Source organism: Phalacrocorax aristotelis, chromosome 7 (assembly GCF_949628215.1).
Source record: "Phalacrocorax aristotelis chromosome 7, bGulAri2.1, whole genome shotgun sequence".
Taxonomy (NCBI): domain Eukaryota; kingdom Metazoa; phylum Chordata; class Aves; order Suliformes; family Phalacrocoracidae; genus Phalacrocorax; species Phalacrocorax aristotelis.
In genome coordinates, this window is record NC_134282.1 from 15702251 (window position 1) to 15721550 (window position 19300).

General features: G+C 43.7%; 1 pseudogene; it reads left to right on the forward strand.

Moving 5' to 3' along the window:
* The window catches only part of LOC142059558 (putative cation-transporting ATPase 13A5), a 33865-nt pseudogene that overhangs the window by 4084 nt on the left and 10481 nt on the right, over positions 1-19300 (forward strand).

A 19300-nucleotide genomic window follows, 5' to 3' on the forward strand; every position in this document is an offset into this window, starting at 1 on the left:
AGCTACCTGCTATGGGTAGAGCATCTTCCCCCTTCCATCATGGCCTGCTGAAAGGGTCGGGAAAGCACCCAGCTTGTGGAGAAGGATCCAGTTATGCTACAGGCATTAAAGTTGCTGTTAGCCCCATGGGCAGATTTAGAGCAAACCAAAGAGTACAAAAATCCAAACTACTTCTCAAGGGGAAAAACTAAACACTTAATCTCCTTCACAGACCACAAAGCATCACTGAACAGATTACTATTGGGCTATCAGAATGATAGGGCAAGTAGGGAAAAGGACAGATGACCTGGGGAATAAGTTGGAGGAAGAGAGTGTACAGAGCAAAAAGAGCCCTTCCATGTTTGTTTTCAAGGTAATGTGCATATAGTGGAATATAACACACCAGTAGGTACAGTACCTGGTACCTGAGAGGAGTTGCTCAGGGCTTGGCAGTTTTCTTTCCCTGATGCAGATTCTGTGCCCCTGCGCAAGGTAGATTTCAGCAGTCAGCACTAAGTTTGCTTGGAGGAATCTTCCTCCATGGCAAGCAGGGCTGTTTGGTGCTAGCGCTGGAGACAAAGAAGGGTTACCATGGCAGGTCAGCTGCAGTCTTGATGGTAAAAGCTCCAGACTGGAGTTAATTCTTCATTAATCCTGGAAGAGCTGATATGAGAATGCTTCTCCGCCAACGGCAGCAGCCCAGCAGCATCCTACTTTCAGCAGCTCTGCTGTATTCTTAACTGTGCCGTGTCAATCATCAAGCTCTCATTTCCAAAAATGACCTTGAGCGGTTATGAGGGAGGGCTTCAGTCACCAGCTTTTCTTTTCAATAAGCTTGGACTTCCTGATGAACTTGTTGACAAAGAATGCTTTCTCTTTGCTGTAGAGGGCATATTTGGCTACAAAACCCAAGGCTGCCGAAAGGCCTTGTGCGTTGCTGGATACATCTTGTCCTGTGGGGCTCTGCTGCTGCTGTTTTACTGGAAGCCAGAGTGGGATGTGTGGGCGAACTGCATCTGCTGCAGCTTGGAAGAAGCAGGCTTTGTTCTGCTCAGAACAACAGTAGGTGAACCCTCCTGTCTCACTGTTACTTGCAGAACCTATTGTTTTCGCAGATAGGGCAGCCTGTCTGTTTTTGTCTGCATGATGTAGCAGGCTAATAACACTTTCTACTTTTGGAAGTGGAGCAGCAGGGGTGAGTCAAGCTTCAGAGGATCAACCAATTTATCTGCAGAGTTTGAAATACTGTGTAAAATACCATGTTTACACTAACAAGAGTACAGCTACTCTGAGGGCTGGGCCCCAGAGTTCGGGCATTGCTGCTGCCCATCCACAGGCTGCAGCATCTGCCCTCTGCCAAAAACATGTTCTGTAAAACAGCCCTGCCTCTTCTCCTTTATGTGCACAGGGTGCGGCCAACTGCCTTCAGCAGAGGGATCATCTTCAGAAGTTGTGGCTGTAAGTAGCCTTTCTGCTTTAAAGTTATTGAAGAATGCTGAGGAGATGGGTTTTAGAGAGCTAGATTTCAGGCATTAGTTGTATTCTAAGACTCCATGACTGTAAATTAAACCCCAACCGAATTCTAGCAGAGCAAATGCTTAAGACGCTTATTCAAAATTGAAATGATATAACATAAATGCACTCAAACCACTAAATGAATAATCTGTTGTTACAGTACTAGTTGTTACTAGTTACATTAGACTAAACTGATCAAAAGACAATTCAGTCTGACAAATGCATGCATAGCAGTAAAGCTGAGTTGCTTTTGGCTATGGATGTATAGCAGGTAACACAGCATTACAGGAGTTTTGTGGTGCAAAGTAGCTGGTGCCGAGGACTCAGTGTCCACACTAAAAGTGTTTCAGAAAGCTTTTACTTCTGACTAGCTCTAGTTGATCCTATAGACTGAATACCCATCCTGTAGCTATTGAAGCACATCTTCTGGTTTAGTTTAATCTCTGAAATTGTTCTGCAGCATGGACCGAAGGAATGGAGATGATTGTGTGATTGAAGTGTTTTACTGATTGGTACTAAAACATGGATACCAACATCCCTGTTACTATGGTTTTAATTTGCTATGATGGCAATGATGCCATATTACTGTAGTTCTCTGGGAATCTCATATATACTTCCCAGAGCCAGGAAACATTATCACAGGCAACATTCTGGACTTGTCACTAAACTGTGCTCTATTTCTCTAGGATGAGTTTTAGAGATACAACTGGAAGACGGTGACCTGGATTGATTTGTGCACACTGGCACTACCTGTTGGTAGTAAGTCAGATGGTTGTCTTGTAGCTGATAAAGACTCTGTTGTAAACAGAGCTGTAATGAACCCACAGTTAAAGGTAAGTCATCTATAAAATGGAGAAGAAAGATTGCAGGGAGGAGGTGGGTGAAAATAAGAGTCAAGGCACCTGGAGGATCCCAAGGGTGCTCTGCCAGCACTTTCCTGCAAATCCTGCTTACATAAGCTCGAGTTTTCACCTAAAATATGCGGAAGGATTTCTGTAACAGTGAGATGGTTTTTCCCTTGAATGGGAAATGGAATTTTTGCGATTTGGTCTTGCAGATGAGATGTATCCAGGTACAGAAAATCTGTTATATTTGGGACTTTTCTGTAAAAGAATTCAAGAAATCTGCGTGTGTGTCAGCAGCCTGTTACAAAACCCTTTATGGTAGGGGACTCCCTTGTCTGAACTTTCTCCTGTTATCCTAGATCACTAGAAGACAGCAACGCACGTCACAACATACACCACAAGTTTAGAGCTGATCTCACAAGGGAAGAATACGATCAGGGAAGATCAGGTACGGTCTACATATAAGTAGGCGTATGAGCTAATTGTGACAGTGTGACTTATTAATTCTTCCTTTCAAATTCATGTGAGCTTCTTCCTACTCACCTTAGTAGCAAGGCAGTGCAAACTGCATGGGTGACATTTGGAAAGGTGCAAAATCATTATCCCTTACACTCTGAGCTCATCATCTTGGTGATACCAGGCTAAGTCTGAGGAAAACACCACTTGTTTCACCTGGCATTCAGGGCACAGCAAGCTGTGACTGACTGCATTTGCCATCGTCTCCTTAAAAGCCCTCTGGGAAGCTCATCACAGGGTTTAGCAGCAAACTGTCAATCTTTTCAGCAACGAAACAGTAAAAATCTGCTACTGTGTGAAGTCCTGTTGGATATGATAGCTTCCTGACAGGTTTATTTGTCCTGCTCAGCCATATGGTGCCCCCAAGACTTACTTTTTTACATAAGCATTAATGTTATTTGGGCACACAGTTTTCCATGTGAAGGCTTACCCTACATGACTAAGCTGTACGTGGGGAACTTCTCTACTTTCCTACAGGCAGCTGTTGTGTGGCCCTAATGCCATCAGAGTTGAAAATCATCCTATTTGGAAGTTACTCTTTAAAGAGGTCAGTAAGTCAGACTAGCACTTGGTGGGACAGGTTTGAAGGGTTTTGTAGACTTTACCAGGGCACACTGGGATGAGGTGATTGATACTTCATAGGCATAAGCCATGGAAGAGAGTTGGTCAGCCTCTTTTATGGTTATTAGCACACATTGCTGGCAGAAGTTTACAGGGAAGAATATGAAGCTTAAGAGGATGCTTGGTGCTGCATACTTATAACAGCTAAATGTTTCCCGCATGATGATTCTGTCCCTTCTTGGAGAGAAGCAGTGGAGGGGTACAGATGTCCTTCTCTGCTGTAGGCCCTTATTCCCAAGAGAACACGTTCCATGAGCTGGGACATCTTGCCTTGTGACTGAGCAGTAACATGCACCTGGACTGCTTGTGCTTTCTGCAACTGCTAGGACTGACCGTAGCCACATCAATAACTCTGTCCTTTCATGTAGGCTCTTGATAATGATCTGCAGTGAAAATTTTATTGGTACAACTAAGGCACATATGTTCCTCTTTAATAGCCTTGTTTTAATAGTCAAAAGGTGGTACAAAACCTTGTACAAGCTTGCTTGTGGCCTCAACAGCAGTGTAAATTGGGAGTGTGCTTTATAATGGAGGAAAACATTTGCATAATCCCTATTTTATAATTGTCTTGTCCATCTAGTAACTTCCTTTTCTCTTGTGACATAGGTGCAAGACAATTCTTTCCTGCATAAATAAGGATGCACCACAAGACCGTCCTTCCTCTACAGAGGACAAAACAAAAACATCTTGTAGGTAAGAGACATGCATGGATGGTTACTTGCTGAGTTTGTGTATGGAAATGCTGGACATAAATTTTTGCCAACCTTTAAGTAGAGGCTTTTCGTACAGGATACTGTCATGTCATCTGTATTCACTTTAGTGGATTATGGATGCTACATGATTGTCTTTAAAATGGAAAAGAGCTATGAAGGCTGGGACTCTAAGCTAGCACGTGTCCAAACTTTAAGCAGAGTTTGTTTGAAACCCTACAAAATATGTGAAAAGCTCCAGGGCTCCTGAAATTAGTTGGATTTGATGTTACCAACTTTTCAGTGCCACCTGGAGATGGTTTTGAAGAGAACTCCAGTCTAGCACTCTAAAAAGTTTATTTAATTTGAACTTTGCACTTCCATCCAAGGCTGAAGCTTCATGTTTGAAATATTAATGGTGGTGCCCGGAGGCAGACTGGTCCTCATAAGCTTGTGGTATTTCAGTCCAGATACAGCCTCAGTGGCCGAAGGCTAGCATCCTGATTTAGTGTCTGTCTCTTTGTCCTACTGAATGTCAAGGAAAGTATTAAATTTTCATGGAGGGACCAAATTTGTCATATGAATAATTCATTTCAGTTCCAATCGTTATGCAGAAAGCTCTTTCAGTGGCTATTTTAGTTATACCAGGTCTGCAAAGAAGTCTGTCACTCTGTCAGACAAGCCAAGAGGTGGGCAAATCTCTGAAACACTTCATCGAATTCTTTTGTTGTTAGCGAGATACCACAATAATCAAAATTATATTCCCAGACTTCAGTAGAGCTTGTTGCCTGTTTTAACATAACACATAAAAGTGAGTGACGATGAATGTTATAAGACTGATGGAATGTAGAGTAGCCAAAAATATGGCAGTACAAGGAAATCAAGCCTTCATTTTAGTTGTAGTCTAAGATTGATTACTAATGGCCCCACATACCCTTAGTAGTTATTTGCCATCTTTCTTTTTCCAAATATCATATTCATAGTGACTTTCTTAAATCACAAAGTATTAAAGATACTTACTGTAATTTGGTCTTTTTTTCCATATTTGGCTAGTATCTCCTGTGTAGCAATTAGTAGAAATACTCAGAAATATTAAGGTCACCTTTGTTAGATGGCTACCGTGGGAAAACAACTGACTTAGAAACCCTTAAGGCTGACTTAAAGTTGCCAGCATAGATGCTGCTGCATAGTAACTGCTTAGCAACAGCTTTTAATTACAAACACCACAAACTACGTGTAAGCTGGTAAGTTTAGAGCTGCAGGCTATTAACACTCTAAAACAGCCATGAAAGAATGCTGCCTTGGGATAGCAAAACAGCCCTTCAAACTGGTGTTTAAGACTCCTGGACGCTGTAATGAAATGTTCTCACCTCTTCCCACACTCAGTCTCTCCTGATGTGTGTTATGCACATCCCCTGACAGGCACTAGATTTGTGTTTTCAAATTTTAAGCCCCTTCTAGATGTTCCAAGCCTTCACCCTCATGCTGTGGCTGAACCGAAGCTACACTGAATATCCAGTGGCCATCATAATATTGTCAATCATTTCTGTTGGCTTAACTGTGTCTGACCTCAGACAGGTGAGTCTGCTGAGCAGCTTGCCAGCTCCCCATCCTGCACTCTGCTAGTAATTTCATCTACCACAGACACAAGTAGCTATTTATATGCTCTTTCTGGTTACATTTTATTACTGTGTATTAGGCTGTATTACTATGGATTTTTTTCTGTCAGAGTTAAAAGGGTCATACCTGGGGGTCTTGAACTTCCCAAGAGTTAAAGATGTATGAAGTCTGATACCTGGTCTTTGTAAGACTTTATGAAGGTGGACTATATCAATGAGTCTGGTTCCTACTGTAATTTCAGGAGGATTCACTTCTCTTAAGGTTTGCTAGATAGCAGGTCTTAACAGCAGAAAGAAGCATGACTTTTTATTTATCAAATTTGTTCAAACTTCTGTCACGGATGCAGCTGCTTGGAAGCATTTTCTGAAAGTCTCAGCTCATTCACTATTTGACAGAAGCATTCACCTGTGATAAACCTGAAACCTTCAGTCTCTGTGACAAAGGCAAATAGGTTGAGCTGAGCCTTATGCAATATTTGCCTGCCACCAAGTATCCTCATGCAGCCAGACAAGCTTCCTGGTGCTTCTGGCTGGAAACGCAGAACACTCTCACCTGGAGCAGGGAAAATGTTTCTTCTATTTCTGAGCCCACTTTACATACACAGGGAAGGCAAAAGTCACAGGAAGAAAGGATATGATAGGGGGAAAAAGATAAACTATGTGAATGAAAGTACAGATGGGGAAGAGTTATAGGCATAGGATTCTGTCAGGCAATGTTTTAGTCTCTCAGGTCTGGATTTGTAGGTATCACATTCCTCTGCATTGTCAAGATTTAAAAGCAGAAATGAACTGGGGATTCTTGGGTTCCAGTAAATGTTTTGTTATATTCAAGAAAAATACAAGTGTTAGAGGACAGCACTGAGAATTACACTTCTTGCAGACAGTGTGATGTGATTAGAGGTGGTGGGTGGCAGGGTGAAGGGACAACGGCTGTGGGGTGCACTGACCTGACCGTCATGCTCCTATTCTCCTTCAAAGCCAGGCACAGCTCACATTGCCTCCCAATACACTGCTAAAATCATTGTTCCTGCACTGAATTACTGGGGAAGTGCAACTTCGGCCTTTAGAAAGGTTCCTCGAGAAGGTGGTATAGCAAACTGCTCTGTGAAGTGCTGCCCAGGAGGAGGCAATAATTTGCCCTTCCAAGACCTGGCTTTTGTTCAGATCTACCCTGCTTTTCCCTGGGCTGGTAGAGGCACACAGCACATTCCCTGCATATGCCCTAGACCATGGGGCTTTGGGCTGTATGTGCTCACCGGTGTGCTGTGCTGACTAGGCACTCCTGTGCACCCGCTGCCCTGCCAAGGGCATGCTTTTATTGCTGCCTCATACTGATCTCAGCGAGGGCTTTGTGAATAGCTGGGGCTTGTGCCAGCACAGGTGTGTTGGCTACATGTCACCTTTTTTTTTTTTTTTGTATCTGTGACTAACATCTGTAGGATGACTAGCACTCCTATGTTGAACAAGCACTTGCGTTTCTGAGTGCACCTTTGTACTTTGTACACAGCGTTGGTGTCACGTCCTGGTATTGCAGAGCACGAAGAACAGATAAGGTCCGTTCAGTTTTCTTTGGCAAGGTCAGTTTTATTGTGTGACTGATAATTTTGGCAGGAAGAATTAAAATGTTTGGGGCCTCTGGATATTCTTCAAACTGGCTTGACGTCTTCACATGAAGAATGCTAATGAAGAAATCCACACTCGGGGATCAGTTTTTTGCAATTGCAACTTTTAAATCAAGATAAGGCATTCTCTCTAATGGCCTTGCAATGACAGTTGACATCATCGTTATATCAGGATATATAATTGTCTGAATTAGATTGCAAAAACTGGCAAAGTGCAGACACCCAGCTAAATTAGAATTTCTGTTTTTCTTCTTGCAATGGCAGTTTTGTAACAATAGTCTTTACAACTTGGTTGTCCTGTTGATAGATAGCCTCCTAGCAAGCATAAAACTGTTGAGCACAAAGAAACCCTCTACGAAGGGAGTGCAGATAGCAATGTTGCAGCTAAAGAGACTTACTCTGGCATGAAGCAGGAATAGCCCCTTGAAGTTCAAGGGAGATAGAGCAGCATGAATTGGAAGCAAACAGAAAATTAGGTCCGTGTTCCCACAGCAGTTCGTTCTAGGTTAACTCGATGAACTTGCAACCTGATTTCTAACAAGCAATGTGAAACCTCCCCAGGATAACTCAGCAGAGTTCAGTTTCTGTGACGTTAGCATGATCACTGCATTATAACCTACTGCTTCACTTGAGTATTGGTGTTTCAACACTGCAATTGCTTTCCCATCAACAGCAGTCTACCAGCTGCACGACCTCATTGAGGAACATAACAAAGTCCATGTTACAGTCTGCACGAAGAGTGAAGGTGAGTCATCTGCATCTCATCTTCCTCACCAGCCTGTATAATTAACTAACATGTTGAAATGTATGTGGAATTTCACAGCTCCTGTTGATTTCTATGACTGAAATATGAAGGGCGAGCTGCAGGGAGAATAGGGCAGAGGGAGGTGAGCCGGGCAGGGCAGTGAGAAGTGTGGGCACAGCCTATGTGGTGTGGTAATGATGCAGCTGTATCGTTACCATCTGTATCTGTTCTATCTGTGATGATACAGGTGAAACTATTAATTTGTGTTAAGAATTGAAAATGGCTTGGAAAATTTAATTTCACAAACAGGCAGCTAGATAACAACTCTGGCCGTTGAAGACCTGCTTCCCTGCTCTGCTATAGGCTACTTGAACAGTCTTGTCAAGAGCTTATGAGCGATTTTCAAGGAGTCTAGAAATATGGGTCCCACCGAGGTATGCGCTTTCTTTCCGCTGTCTCAGTTCCTTACCTGTAAAGTAGGGGTTATAACTATTTTTGTCTCCCAAAGGTGTTGAGAGGGGAAATTGCTAGAGTGATGGGCGATGTAAAGGCCTTGGGTAGGTTTTCTTGGTCAGAATGTTTTATGGACACTTAAGCAAATAAAACCAAAGACAACCACTTGGAGGGAGGTGTTTAGACAAGGGCTGATCTTTGTGCTGTTGCTTTCCAGTTAGTGTTATTTCTAAGAAGTGCTGGCCTTAAATCATGCAGTGTAGCAGTTTAGTGATGATGTGTGCCTTGAGACTTTTTTAATTGCACAGAACTTGTGCACAAGTGAAGTTAATTTTTGTATTTTTCCACAGGTTGCAAAGAGCTGGAGTCTTGTTACTTAGACCCTGGATACATGTTTCTTTTAGATGGAAAAAAGCTCTCTCCCATGTGATGCTGTCCTGATTGATGGAAGCTGCATTGTGAATGAAGGGATGCTCACAGGTGCAACCCTGGAGTTTGAAATGCTAACACCCTGTACAGACTGTCTGTCAGGGAGATGTGTCTATCTATTCTGACAGAAAATTATTTACTATTTATTAGAAAAGTTTGCAGCAGGAGGTGGAAAAACTGTGGCTTGGATAATTCACAGTTTTCTTGGGCTTTTGTACACTGCCATTGTGTAATACTCATTTCTTATCCACATTAAAAACACGTAGGATTAACGTACTGTCAGGAGTAGAAAGTGAAAATGCTCATACACTAATATGTTTTTTTATGTAGCCCACAAAGTAAGTATGAGGGATACATCCGTGCTGCAGGTGAGAGCACTGAGCCTTCAGTTGCTCAAGACCCTTGGAATATTGTTCAGTTCTGTAATTCAAAAAGGGGGGAGGAGGGGAGAGAGGGAAGGGAGATGGACAGAACAAAGCAGAATAAATCTGTCATCTCCAGGGGCAGATCTCAGGGTGCGTTGTTCCTGGGCAGGAGGGTCAGACCCCCTGAGAGTGAGGGTAGCAGGGAAGGGAGGCTGTTCCCCACCACCGCCCCTGTTGCTCTCATTGTTTGCAGAAGCTAGTGGCGGGAGTGGTGGCTATGGCCCTCCTCCTCCTCACTGTGGCTGTGCCTCCCGCTATCCCTGCTGCCTTGACAACAGGCACTGTTTATGCCCAAAGGAGGCTGAAGAAAAAGATTTTCTGTACCAGCCCTCAGAGGATTAATATCTGTGGGCAGATCAACCTCGTTTGCTTTGACAAAGTAAGGTGCTTCCTGGGACACTGAAAGATGCTGGGGACAGCTAGGAACATGGGATAATTTTTTTCCACCACATCTACCCTGATCTAACCCCAGGGAAAAATCCTCTACAAGTGCCCATGGAGCAGGGTCAACCTGTGGTGCAAGGATTTCCTTACCCTGTCTGGGAGCTGGGGAAGGACCTCTGGGGATGTGCCAGGAGGAAGGGGTGGAAGATAGCAGGGTAACTAGATATTTATTTAAATTTAGATGGACATGCTGACAGTAGATAGACTGAACCTGTGGGGTGTCATCCCTTCTGAGGGAAGCCGGTAAGGAAGGCTTTCATTTAGCAAGAACTAGTCTCCAGTGTGAATGTACTGCCCAAATGTCTAGTTAGGAGGGAGACAGTTGCTTAGCATATGGAGAGACTGCAAACAGCATGCAGCAAGAGATGTTTGGGTACATCTGGGGAGGCAGAGAGCAATGGGTGTCCCTGCTCCCTGCTCAGCTCCTTCCCTCTGAGGAGAGCATCTGGGTGCTGCTGTGGCAGGCATTACTGTAAAGGTCGCTGCTAATTCAGGGCAAGCAGAAGTCAGCAGCAGCATTCATGCTTTTAACTACCCTGAAGGGATTTGGAGAATATGCACAGAGCTTTTCAATTATGTCATTCTCAGCACATTTCAATAAATATTCCTAATCTGGTCAATAAACCTTTCATCATTTAGATGTTAGGACAGTGCTCCTTCTGTTGAAATTAAGTGTTGCTGACTTTGGTGCCTGTCAAATCTCACCTACCTTCTGTAAATGCCATGAAAAAAAAATCCGTGAGACCACAGATGAGACTCGCAAAGCTCAGGTGACTTTAGGAACTCCCTCAAACCCATGGCAGGCTCCATCTCAATTCCAAACCCAAAGACCATTGAAATCCTCAAGAAATAACAACTGTGTAAACATTAAACTTGACTATATCCAGAATTATACTATTATTTCATATTACTGTAATACAATAACAGACTTCAGCTCTGTAGTGCATGTTATGCCAAACTCAACATAATAATCTTTTGCAGTGGCCAGGACAAATCACACACCCCATATCAACTCCCAGGTTTCATTAGTACCTGTTAATATATCAGATACTTCAACACTAGAGATAATCATGCCATAATGAATGAAAGGATGAATTCATCACGAGAGGAGAAAAATCATGTTCCCAATGCTTCCTCAAAGGACAGAGAAAATTACTATCTGATCCAAATTAATGAGAAGAAATTAATAAGTGTCAACCAATGAAATACTCTTCCAGTGGGACCAAACTGCAAGTACGGAGGACAGCCTCTTCTTGCCCCCCCTCCAGTGCAGCAGGGAGGCCACACTGAATAGGTGCATGTTGAACAGGCTCGGAGCCCACCGAAGGCAGACAGCTCATGGTAGTGCTGGCATGATTTCCACCAAGGTAGCCTTGCAGGTAGCATCTGCTCACATGAGCAGCAGAACAAAACTAGATCCATGTATCAGAATAAATTAATGTAATAAAAAAAAAACCTCTGCAAGATATCAAAATATAAGTCTGTCTTTGCAGCCATGTCCAATCTGCACCCAGCTGGGAACCAGTGCTGGGGGCTTGCCAAAACGCAAGGAGGAGCTATTGCTGTCTGCATTGATCTCGTTAGCCTATTTGCATAATTACTCTTTCTTAAATGTTCCCATTTTTAAACATGTTATAAGACTAGCTGTCAGCTAAGCTGAATACTGCGAGGCAAGAACAGTAAGGGAATTTCATTCAACTTACAAAATATCCTATTGTATATTTAATAAGATATAAATGTTCGTTGGTTTTATGTGGTGTTTAGCAGTTTCATGGTGTCTCTCATGTATTAATTAATTAATAAGCCAATTATGACCAAGCTGAGAACAAGGTATAATTTGCTGGAAACAGAACAGACTTGGATGGCCCAGAGGGACAACAGGTCCTGGATTTGTTGTTCTGTTTAACAGAGCTGCTTGCTGTCACGCTGCTCGCTTCCAGATGCATTTCACTGTGCCTGTGTTAGTAACAGGGGATGCTAGTGGTGATCAAAGGTAAATAAAATCCATTTAAATTTCTCCTTAGGGCACCAGCCTAAATAGTAGTGGGCTGCGTTGTGGTCTGGCAGACACAGCTTGTCAGCCAGTCAGTTTCTTAGAGGGGGAAAAACATCTGTGCGAGAAGACAGTACTCTGAGAAATAATTTCCATGATGAAACTGTAGAGCCTTCACCCTGCTCAGCCTCACAAGTGTTCAGTCTGTGTGGTGGGGCCAAGGAGGGAATAAACCTCAAGGCTTTGCACAGAAAGAAATTGGGGTGTGAATCTTTGAGTGTGCCTTGATGTAATTCAAGAGGAGTTCTTTGAAATCCCTGCTACAAGTTGTTTCTTCTCCAATAGTGTCTTCCCTAATACCAAAAAGCAGGACTCCTATGCCTGTGCCAGCTCCTCTGAGTGTTTTGCTGTCTCAGTTACTTCACATCAAGTTGAACTTGTGCCAGTTAATTATTGGGTACTTTTTGGCCTAGTGAATGCATCCAACCTGTTAATTAGGATGGGTAGGACAGCATGTTGCTTGCAGTTATTGGGCTCAGCTCCACTGAATGCAGCAAAGCAGCACCTGTATGCACTAGCTGAGGGCTTCTGTGTCTGCATACTTCTTATAAGCAGTCCCACCAGTCTTCTGCTTTTAGTCAGGTTTCAGAAAATCCATAAGTTCCCATCCAGCACTCCTCTGCCCTGGGGACCTGTTGTGTGGAGCCATAGCGACCTGTCATTCACTGGGTGTTTTGGACAAGAAGATTCAGGGAGATCACTGGACCTGAAAATGTTTGAGGGCACACAATGGGTAATGTGACTCGCATCTCTGCACACATCGAAAGCATAGACATCCCCAACCCAGCCCACGAGGGTTTACTCACAAGCCAAGCTCAAGTACATGTCTGGAGGGGAAACTCCTTTGCAGTCCTGGTCATAACAGCTGGAATTTGCTGTTATTTCTGCTAACTGCGTGGCAGATTTGCATCACTTCGGCTGCTTTTTGATAGTCCAGCAATCGTTTTCCTTGGGGCTGCCTGCATTTGCTCTCTTAATTTGATTTGGAAGTACTGGAGTGTAAGGAAGTAGAGGGGAGCCTGGTTGCTGCTTGCTGGCAGCAGGGGATCAGACCATGCCATTGGCCATGTGGTGCACAGACTGCAAGTTAGCCAAGGAAATGCACAGGCAGGTTTTTATGCCCTTATGCTAAAGGCTGTTATTTGTGATTAGCAAAGAGACTTCTCTATGGAGAAACCAAGGCTGGAGTCTCCAGCTGAGTGAACAGCAAATCTCAGCGAGACATGGGGAAGCAGTGAGATGTTGAGCTTCAGGGTTTCATCCATGGGGATGCTTGGGTGGGAGCAGGATGGGAGGAGGCATGAGAAGGAAGAGGGCTGCTCTTCTCCCTGCCATGTCCTAGCCCGGAAGGGTTGTGGGTCTCTGCAGTTAACTGCTTTGTCATTAACCACCTTTTCTCCTTTAACCTTTTGCTCAAGAGAGACTAATCAGTAAGTAAATCAGATGGCAGCTCTTTCAGCAGCACTGTGGGAAGGCATCAGGCTGGTGCTTGCTCCTGTGGAAGAGCAGGGAGCAGCAGAGCCACATGATAGCAGAAGAGAACTATGAGGGTGAATGAGCCTTGGCAGCACAAAAGTAACAGAGCTAGAGGGCTAAAAGCATCCTACACCAAAAATTACTGCCCTGTTTCTGCACAGAACATCAGTGAGAGTCTTTTAAAAGCAGGAGAGTGGAAAATAAAACCAGCTAGATCAGGATAATTATTTATCTTTCCATTTATCATTGATATGGCATTAAATTTATGTGGAACTTGAGCTTAGAGAAACCACAAAGTTTGACACAGGTTTTTACTCTCATCAAGTCAAAAGACACAGGGTCATGTAGGCTTCTGCCAAGGACAAGGCTGCAAGGAGGCTGTCGCTGACGATGGACCTATAGATCATAACAAAACACTTCTGGAACAGGTTGCCAACAGTGAAGGGGAAACACACTCCCATGTGCTGCTGCCCCTGCTTTAACAGACAGGTATGAAGCCAGAAAAAAAATCAGAAATAACACTTTTCCTTGAACAGGAGATGGATGACTTGAGCACAGCTCAGGATGGGGCTGGTGCTTTCAACACCTGTGTTGTTAGACTGGGACTAAGGCTAGCAGTGTAAGTCCAGTTCTTTCTGAAAAAGAATACTCTGTGTTTTCAATGTGCAGCACATGCAAACTTCTAGCACAAGCACTATTCGTTTACTTGGGCTAGCAGTTGCAAAATGCCTTTCAACCAGTCTTGGTACTGTGTTGCATCTTCCCCCAAAACACCCTGGAAGCACAGGACCACAAAAGCAAATTCTGCTTAAAGTGGCGATGCTCCTCTGTAGTGGCATTTAAAACACTTCATGTGCCTTAAATGCCCTTCATTTCCAACTCCACTCTTTGCATTAATAAAAGATACAGACTTCTCCAAGTCTTCACCCTGTAAAGCTGCTGGCAAAATGAAACTACACAATCGTTGTAAGTGGAAGCTAATGCAGAGAAACCATGTAAACAGAATAAATGTCTAAAGCATGAGTTCATCTGCAGGAAGAGGGAATGTGAGTAAGGACAAGGCATTACAGCTAGAAGCATGAATGTGGGCCCATGAGTCCTGCTGGTAATGGTCATGCAACCCCACTATCAGATTTATCAGCATCACCCCAAAGCACAGTGCTTTTTGCTTCACTCTTGTCTTAAAAGTACACTTAGGAAGCTCCAAGTTTTGACAGTTGAAAACTGCTGTGTTTCCAGTCCAAATGTTGAACCAGCCGACTTCCTCCTGGTGGTCCTTCCACCATCACCAGTGTGATTTCTCCTAGCAATACCAGGAACACAGTGCTGTGGCAACAATGAAATCAGTCTGGTTTCTAGGATTGCTCTGTTCCCATGGTAATGTCACTGTAACACATCAAATTTTAGTTCCCAGGACTGTAGATAAAGGAATATTACATTAATGTGTGGTTATTAAGAGAAAGAGTGGGACAAAGACTGGAAAACCAGTTAAATATAAAGAACACTGAGGTTCCTGGAAAGTACACTGGGAAGACAGAGTTGTTGAGACTGTGGTTCCTAAACTTCTAATCAGTGATCTGATCCATAGCCAGAAAGCAGCAAAAGTGAATAATCTGCTATTAATAATAAATCACCTTAGCAAGAAAACCTCAAAATGAGCTGAAATTCAGAATGGATTTGCTTTGTGTAATCAATAACTCAAATAACATCTAACTTTCCTGGCCCCCTCCAGGCTGTAATGGAAGGAATAGCAATCCTACATCAATTCTCATTTTCTTCTGGGCTGCAGAGGATGTCTGCAGTTTCACAGAAGGTCGGAGAGGAACAGTATGACCTGTACATGAAAGGAGCACCAGAAATAGTGTCTAGCTTTTGTAGACAAGAAACTGGTACAGAATTGGGAAAGAGCAACTTTACAGTGTTTATTTGGACTTAATCTAAACCAGAATTTATGTTGGGGTGCTAATCCTAATAGGTTTTCAGCATTCATTCTTCCCACTGGCCACACTGCAACCACTTGTGTATAACTCTTTCCACAGGCAAGCCTTGGGCTTGTTAAATGTCATTAGTTATTACTACAAACAAGTTTTCATTGCTTGTTTGTAAGTTAAAGATGTACACAGCCCGACAGCTAGTGAGATGCACAGCCTGAGGTTCAGCCCGCCCCTATACATCCCTTAGCTGGCTTGCATCAGCTGAAGGCAGCGCATAAATAATGTCAGTATGTCAAGATACCCAGAGCAAACGTAGGATCATGGTAATTGCATGTGTCACAGCAAGTGTGTTGTGCTGTACAAGTTCTTAAATTTCCTGCTAATACATTGCTTGTAAATTCAGCACTGAGTTACTGACCCAGCTTGCAAAGGCCTTAAATCTCAGTGATGGGAAACTTGCTGCAGAAATTACTGTTATTAAGGACAATTGGTATTAACACTTGAGCCAAGACTTCTGTCCTCTCTCTGCAAGTAAACATAGGCTTTTCTTTTTTGTATGTGAACAATATTACAGGCTTATATTCAAATTTGTCTGCAAACTTGAAACTCAGGTCACATTCATTGAATTCTTCAAAAGGATGCCAAGCAAACACAGTACCAATGGTCTGTGGCTCTGTGGTTTGTTATTTCTGGTGGCACTGACCCGAAAACAGGTGAAAATGGTTTTGAGGACAATGGAAAGATATAGTTTAGAAACTCCTAAGATCTAATGACACAAACCTCCAAGCAAGTCAACATCAGAAAGAAAAATGTCTTCAAAATTATGTTGCGCTTTCTGAGGTTTCTAAATAGCTCCTTTCATCCTGTCTTGATTGTTTCTGTATTGATTACAGTTTGATGAATAATTAGGGACTGCACTGTAAAGCTGTGATTACAGTACGTAGTGAGTTCAAAAATACTGCAAAGTTAAAAAGCAGTCTTTGCTTTTAGAGTCATGGGAATGACCAGAGAATTGAAAACACAGGATGTGAGAGGATTCTTACATTAAGGCATAAATATAAAAAGAATTTTCTCAGTCCCTCAACATATATGCAATAAAGCTTAGGACCAAATTATGAAGTCAGTCATTTATCCTCTGACCAGTAATTCATCTTATGTACCTGCACTTTAACATGGACTTAAAAAATACAAAAAACACATAGGTCACTTATTTGAACAGTCAGTTACACAGCCTTAGTACAAAACAGCTGACCTCTATGAGAGGCCACAGTGCTGTTACTAAGGCTATAAAGTGGTTTAAAGGGCAGGCATTTAACCCTAGAAAAGCAATGTCAGCAAGGATGGAATATTCTAATAATGAAACTTTTTTCCCCTGTAAACAGTCCCAGCTAATTTCTTAAAGGAGCTTAAGACATACACATGCCAAGGCTTCAGAGTTGTACCCCTGACCCATAAAGTGTTAAACCTAGGAAAAGATGTAGATGTGAGCAACCTGGAGAGGAAAGGTGTGCTGATGAGCCACTGGTATCGCTGTGGGGCTGCTTTCCTATCTACTTGTTAAGACCTGCCCCAAACCAACCTGCCCTGACCCAAACCTTCCCCTCCTCTCCTGCCAAAGGAAGCCTATTGGGAAGCTGTACCATATAACACCTTCCTCTCAGTGGATGCTGATTACACTGTTAACTGCCTCCTTTATAGTGAGCTCTTGCAACTCAGCAGTGAGCTGAATTTCAGAATCTGTTATCAAAGGGTAATGAAAGCTGATTATTGTGCTTCTACATGGCAATGGATCGGGACTGCGGTAGAAATTCCGTACACCGCAATCTGTGGGTTTCAGCCAGCCACTTCCTGTAAATCCCTGTCCCTCTCTCTGCACATGCATCTCTGCTGCATGGATCCTTCCTAGAGACAGAAATGTAGTGGATCAGTAGCTTGGCTGAAGCTGCAGAAATGTTGGTGCTTGTTGAGCGCTGCTTGTCTTGAACTTGTAGCACTTGTATTTCCCTGTGGAGCAAGCATGTTTCCTGCTGAACACTGCTGTCCTGTTGAACAAAAACTGCAGGGAGAATCTTGCTTTCTGTGCTGTCCATGGGAAACAGCACATGTGTTTCCTTTTTCCAAGAGAGGAGGCAGAGTCTGAGCTGGCATTCTTGGGCCTCCTGGTGATCAAGAACTGTCTGAAGCTGGAGACGATGCCAGTGCTACAAGAGCTGGCTGCTGCTGCATCAGGAGCATCACGGTCACAGGTAAATCCCCCCTGTCTCCTCCTGTAGCTGTGCTAGCTGCTGCAGGGCACACAGGAGAGATTCACTCCTCCAGCATCCTCCATTGCACGTCTGTGGTCTCTACCTGGGCTGCTACTGTGCTATGGAAGATGTGAGGAGCCTGCCTCTCCACTATCCTTGCAGGGGACAACCTGCAGACAGCTGTCACAGTGGCCAGGAACACGGGTATGATTCACATAGGCAGCAAAGTCATCCTTGTCAAAGCAAATGTACTGGGGGGCTCTGCTCCAGCTCCTGTTGCCTGGCAATTGGCAGAAGACAGCAAAGCAAACACAGCTGCTGACTGCGTAAGCACAGCCATGGATGGTTGCTTTCGGGTGCCAGGGGGTATTAACGGAGCTTTTAATGTATAATTAATGTTTAATGTCCAGGCTCCTTAGGCCTGGACTCTTTGCTAAGGATTTGGAAGTAGCCCTGAGGAACAGAGGAAACCTGGAGGCTAGCTTGAATCTACCCCAGGTTTATATGGAGCTGTGGTATGGACCATGCACCTATTAGGGAGAAACAGTTAATACAGTGGCTCTTTGCTCAGGGCATCACGCAAAATAACTACACAAATAACTGGCAAGGCTCTGCAGATGCAGCGGCCACTTCAATCACACTTGAAGTGTGCAAAATTAATGCAATTATATATTTGCTATTTGCTGGACCAAACTTCAGTGTCTAAACTAGCAGCCTGTGGCTAACAGGGATTAGTTACACGTGGAAACACAGCTAGAAAATCAAGTACTGCCAGGCGTAAAGTTTTATAAAAGGAAGCTGCCAAAGGCTGTGTCCCTGGCTGCCTGGTGGGAGGCTGACAAGGTGAAATGGCAAGTTATGACCTCAGTCTGAGAATAAATGCTATCTTATTTCTAGGAGGTACGTGCTAATGCTGATGAAAAGATCACCTTGGAAGGAGAAACCTGTAACTACCATTTTGCAATGAATTGATAGTCCTATCAGGTTATTACAAAGCACTTCTATAACTTGCTGCCAAAAGTAAGTTCAGAAGAAACAAAGCACTTGCCCTCCCACTGTGGCAGTGGTGTTCCATCTGGAAAAGGTGTTTTGCTGTCGGTAGCTGTGGTGTCGTCACTTCACATTTTGACAACTCTGGGCATCCTCCCACCATGCCTTAGGTTTAACCCAAACAGCTTGCTTTGAGAATCTTCTAAGACCTCAGATGACAGCGGTGGCTGTGGCGTTGCAAGCAGCTACACAGCGGAGTTGCTCCATGGTTACCTTCCCAGTTTCAGTTTAATTAAAAACATCAACCCCATCCACATGTACCACTGCCATAGTTGGCAATGGTCTCTGCTGAGCGGGGGCATACCCGCATCTAGCAGCAGCAGTCTTCAACTCCTGTCACCCAGTCCATGAAACAGCCAGTGCTGGGACAGATTTTCAGATTTTGTACTCTCTAGCCAGACTTTCAGGTGGGAGAAACCTCTGGCCGAGCAGTGTTATCGCTGCTGTCATCAACCATCTGTTCTGTCCTTGGGAAGCATATATGATACCTTGCTGCTCTAAAGGCTGCTGCAGAGCATGTGGTCATTGCTGGCTTCCCAGCACCTCCTACAAAGCAGGCAAGGCAGAGAACAGAGCAGGATAAACCTGATGTTAGAGAAAACCTGAACCCTAAGGGTAGCAAAACCATGGTAGGGTTTG